We start from the raw sequence: 5,647 nt of genomic DNA, 5'->3' as shown, positions 1-5,647 counted from the left end.
CGATTTACTCTGCTTGATTTTACAACAACATTTCTGCTTTGGGTTGGGATTTGTACAAAATTACTTGTAATTTAAAGTATCTGGGTTCTATAAAGATTGGAGGTATTTTGTTTTTGTTTTTTAAAAGCAGATGAACCCAGCAGGCAAGTTGGCAGGAAATCTCACTGCAGTCCTTGTGGGAAAGGATGACACAGGCCACAAAGAGAAGGAACACAAGGCAGCCAGAGCTACTAAAGCATTGAGTAAAGTAGTTACAGAGCTTTCCAGGTTTTTTTGGAAAAAGGAAGAAAAGAAGAGTAAAGGGCAGCAAGAGGATTGGTTAATAATTGCCTTCAGAAAAGCTGACTGGTGGATTTACCTCTTGGTTTTGTTTTTCTAAGTCAGAAGTAAGGCAGTGTTTGGCCCAGTTGCTTGTTGGTAGGGCTTTGACCTCAGTCTGTGGTTTGGCAGCCCCAAGACCTCAGGGGCCTATCGTCCTGAGGAACATTAAAAAGGGGACAGCAAATACTCTCCAAAGACACGTGCATAGGTAATACAGGAGTTTTGTTTCATTTTACTTTTAAGATATTTTTATACATATTTTTCTTTGAATGTGATTCTTTTACGTGGTTCAAAACATACACACACACACACACACACACATACACACACACACACACACACACACACACACATATATATATATATGTCTCCTTTTCCTCTCCCTTATTTGCTCAGTTCCCTAATCCCAAATAGAAAACCCCTTTTTTAGGTTTTTGTTTATCTTCCTAAAATGGTTCTTTTTTGTTTGTTTGGTGTTAGGGGACAGAACTCAGAGCCTCCAGTGTGACAAGCACTGAGCTAAAGCCCCAACCCCTAACATTGCTCTTATGCTTGTACAGACTAAAGAAGTCTTTGTTTTACTCAAGTTTTAATGTAAACAACGTTGTGCTGTACACATGTTCTGCACCTTTAGAGTCCCCCTCCCCCATTTAACACTAAGCTCAGTGACATTTTCCCATCAAGTGGAAAGTAACCTCATTTTTAAAATTTCATTATGACTGCAAAATATAACATGGTATATATATCTTGTAATTTAATTCCCACAAAGAAACATTAAAGTTGTTTCTAGTCTTTTGATATTACAAATAAAAGTATGGATATAAGAGTCTCTCCATGCACCTAGGCTGGCCTCTTGCTTCTGCCTTCTAACAGCTAGGATTACAAGCATGTACCACCACACCTGGCATCGAGCTTGGGCTTCGAAGACCGATACGCAGGTGGGAAAGACAGAGATTGATCAGTGTGAGAAAAAGCCTGTTCTGGTATACTGTTTTACAGTAAGACAGCAATAGATAATAAATGTTTTGTGCATGTGTGTATAAATATTTTTTCATTTTATTTAAAGCTAGAAGAGGGGCTTGGAATGTGGCTTAGTGATAGAGTGCTTGCCTAGCACGAATGAAACCTTAGGTTCAATTCCTCAGTACTACATAAACAGAAAAAGCCAGAAGTGGTGCTGTGGCTCAAGTGGTACAATGCTAGCTTGAGCAAAAGAAGCTTAGGGACAGTACCAAGCCCTGAGTTCAAGACCCAGAATTGAGGAAAAAAAAGAGTCTCAGGGACTTCACTGCCTGGGATGGGTTCAAACTGCCATCCTTAGATCTCAGCTTCCTGAGATAGGATTACAAGTATGAACCACTGGCACTTGGCATTCATTTGTTTTTGATTGTTTGTTGTTGTTTTTTTTTTGGGGGTCCAGTTGTGGGGCTTGAACTCTGGGCCTGGGCGCTGTCCCTTAGCTCTTCAGCTCAAGGCTAGTGCTCTACCACTTGAGCCACAGCGCCACTTCGGCGCTTGCCTTGCATGCATGAGGCCCTGGGTTCGATTCCTCAGCACCACATAAGCAAAAAGAAAAAAGCCGGAGGTGGCGCTGTGGCTCAAGTGGTAGAGCGCTAGCCTTGAGCTGAAGAGCTGAGGGACAAGCGCCCAGGCCCAGAGTTCAGGCCCCATGACCAGACCAAAAAAAAAAGAGTCTTACAGACTGTCCTGCCTGGGCTGACTTTGAACTTTGATCCTCAGGACTCAGCTTCCTGAGTAGCTAAGATTACAATGTGATCCAGTGTCATCTGGCAAGTGAGGGCAGTTTCAGAAGTAGTAAATAACATACAATGGAACAAGCAGTGTGCCCTTCAGCTTTCTGGCTTTTTCCAGTGATGATTGTGACCTAACACTAGGCCTTTCTCTCTAGGCCATGTAGACACTGCTGCACAGCCCCGAGAGGTTGGAGAGGAAAGTGAAAGAGGCTGGCAGTGTTCCCACCTTCACTTTGGGCTCAAGCAGTTTTCAAGGTTGGATGCTCAACCCAGCTCTCTGAGTCATGAAGAATCAATTGTCATCCTTTGTGTGGCTAAGGTGAGGGAAGGGCCTGTGTTGGCTGCTTTCCATATTGTTTTTCCATGGAGCTGGGCAAACAGAGTCAGCCCTGAGTAGAAGCTGACCTTACAGGGAACCGGGGTAGTGGTCTCTTAACTTTACCTGAAGACATCGTTAGCCCTGGTCCATCTAAGTATCTTTTTCAAACTGTGCAGAAGGTGTTGGATTCCTCCAACTCAGAGGCCTGCAAGTAACTCTCAAAGAATACATTTTGTGATAGAAGAAAACCGGTTTGCAGGAAGGGAGGGGAAAAGGTTAGACTCCCCCAACTTGGTCCTACTTCTCATTTGGACCTCTGAAATTCTAGGTACATTCTAGAAGCCTGTTCAGAGAGACAGACTGGGGTAACTGGACTAACTGGTCACCCACAGAGATTCTCATCCCAGAGATTAGTCTGACTGGTTCTCAGCCTTGCCTGGCTGAGTTAGCAGCACACAGGACTGGGTCAGCTGCTGAAGGCTGATTTCCTAAGCCAGCCAGCCAGCAGCATTACCCTGCATGTACAGCAGGTTAATACTTCATCTCCCATGCACTGGGCTTCCTTCAGTCTTTTCCACCGCACTATGACCCTCCTTCCTCTTGGGATGGCAGGACAATGATGCATCTTTGCCTCAAAGTTCCACTATAAAGCCGAAAGCTGACAACAGAAGACAGGATTTAGAATAGTCAGGTGTAGTATCCTTCCCTACCTACCCAGACTAAGCCAGGCCCTTGTGACTCTTTCCTATAATTCTCGCTACTGAGGAGGCTGAGATCTAAGGATTGTGCTTCCAACCACTCCAGGCAAGAAAATCTGTGAAATTCTTTTTTATTTTTTATTTTTATTTTTTTAGTAACCATCAGTTTATTTTTTTTTTTCTGGGGCCTGAACTCTGGGCCTGGGCGCTGTCCCTCAGCTCTTCAGCTCAAGGCTAGCGCTCTACCACTGGAGCCACAGCCCCACTTCCAGCTTTTTCTGTTTATGTGGTGCTGAGGAATCGAACCCAGGGCCTCATGCTTGCAAGGCATGCACTCTACCGCTGAGCTACGTTCCCAGCCCCCATCAGTTTATTATAAAAGGGAGATAATGGAAATTATTTAAATGATGAAAGATCTCAGAACTTGCATGGAATGTGCAGCTTCACATGATGCCATTTCAGTGATATATTCACTCTACAAACTTCCCAAGAATGTCACCATCCCTAAATAAGAAATAATCCTTGTCATCTAGAACTACTTTGGTGCCTCCATATTTATCACCCACTTTCACACTAACTGGCTGAATCTCTCCACCCTTTCTTTTAGAGCCTGATCCCACGGCCACTACGGTGGCTTGCAATACTTTTCCTTGAGACTCTTCTGGAAGCGTAATGCCTCCTTTGGTTACAGTTTCGGCTGTACTCCTTTCGACCAACACCCAGTCAAACAGAGGAAGAAACTTCCTAAATGCTTGTCCAGCCATGACTGTCGGCGATCGCTACTTGGACTCTGCTCTCATGCCGATGCTCCAAGAAGAGACCCGCAATCGGGCTAGGAGACACCCAAATCTGTGAAATTCTTATGTCCAAGTTAACCACTAAAAAGCCTGAAGTGGAGCTTTGACTCAAGTGGTAGAGTGCCAGCCTTGAGAAAAAAGGATAAGGGAGTTCAGGCTTCAGTACTGTCACAGAAAAAAATAAAAGTTTTCCCATGTGGGAAAACACATACTGACTTGAGGCATGACCCCAAATACCGGTGAGGGTCTGCGCTTATCTCTAGCTCCATACTCAAGGGAGTACAACAGTAAACAGCAGATAAACATCATGACACATTGTGAGATATTTGAAGAACAAAGCTTTCCCTCCTCCTTTTATTTAAGAAAGAGAGAGAGAGAGGAGAGAGAGCAACAATGATGTAGCTGTAGCTGACTTGGTGGCAGATAAAACATTCCCAAAGTAGGTAGCCAGAAGTCTAAGAATATTCTGAGGTATTGTGGCTTAAGCAGAATGTCAGCCCTGTCCAAATTTGGAATAATATTGGGGACTATTTCAAGCCATGTGAAATGTCAACACCTGTGGCAGAGAGCTATCAGCAAAGCAAATATGTAGTAGCTGCACATGGGACGAGAAGAGAATCGGCCTCACTAGAAGGGGATTGCTGGCTATGGGACTGCATTGGGAAGCCCAGGTAGAAAAGTTGCTGGGACTGGTCTCTCCCTAATCTTAACATCACAACAATCAAAACTCCTAGATACCTTCTTTGGCAAGAGAGCTGATCCCCCAGCTCTTTTATGTTAGGAGTCCCCAAATTCTAGTATTTTCAATTCATTTCTCAACAGTGGTATCTTTTTTTTTTTAAAGAGCGTTTACTATAAGGGTGTCTTTTTGCCCCCCTTCCCCCAATATTGGGGTTTAAACTCAAGGCCTTAAGCTAACTGCTGAGCTATGTCTCCAGCTCATGCTTTTTATTTTATTTAAAAAACACATATTTAGCTAGGCTCATGCCTATAATCCTAGCTTCTCAGGAGGCTGAGATCTGAGGATTGCTATGTGCAGCCAGCTCAGGCAGGAAAGTCCATGAGGCAAAAAAGCTGGAAATAGAGTGGGGACTCTGGTGGTAGAGCACTAGCCTTGAATAAAAAAAGGTCAGGACAGCACCCAGTCTCTGAGTTCAAGCCCCAAAATTGGCACCATAAAAAGGTAGATGTTGCCAGGTGCCAGTGGCTTACACCTGTAATCCTAGGTACTTAGGAAGCTGAGATCTGAGGATCACAGTTCAAAGCCAGCCTGTGTAGGAAAGTCCATGAAACTCTTTTCTCCAATTAACTACCAAAAAACCAGAAGTGGTGCTGTGTGTGGCTCAAGTGGTAGAGTACTCACCATGAGCTGAAGAGCTCAGTGACAGTGCCCAAGCCCAGAGTTCAAGCCCCCTGACTAACAACAACAACAAAAAAAGTAGATCTTTTATTTTACTTTGTATATGACTGGCCTGCCTGTCTCTCTGTCTGCCTGTCTGCCTGCCTGTCTCTCTGCCTGTCTCTCTGCCTACCTACCTGCCTTCCTGCCTTCCTTCCTGCCTTCCTTTCTTCCTTCCTTCCTTCTTTCCTTCCTTCCTTCCTTCCTCCCTTCCTTCCTTTCTTCTCTTCCTTTTTATGGTACTGGAGATAGATGGAATTCAGAGACTGTGCTTGCTAGAAAAATGCTTTATCACTTAAGCCATACTGGATCCTGTTGATTTAGTTTTACAGATAGAATCTTGAACTTTTTCTCAGGCT

At 44.1% G+C, this 5,647-nt stretch overlaps 1 pseudogene; it reads right to left on the bottom strand.

Moving 5' to 3' along the window:
- Positions 1-3,543: 3,543 nt before the first annotated feature.
- Positions 3,544-3,858, bottom strand: LOC105990178 (annotated as a pseudogene).
- Between the last annotated feature and the right edge of the window lie 1,789 nt (positions 3,859-5,647).

Source organism: Dipodomys ordii, unplaced genomic scaffold (assembly GCF_000151885.1).
Source record: "Dipodomys ordii isolate 6190 unplaced genomic scaffold, Dord_2.0 Scaffold63, whole genome shotgun sequence".
Classification (NCBI taxonomy): domain Eukaryota; kingdom Metazoa; phylum Chordata; class Mammalia; order Rodentia; family Heteromyidae; genus Dipodomys; species Dipodomys ordii.
Note: the sequence above shows the minus strand (reverse complement) of the source record. Positions and strands in the feature narration are given on the sequence as shown.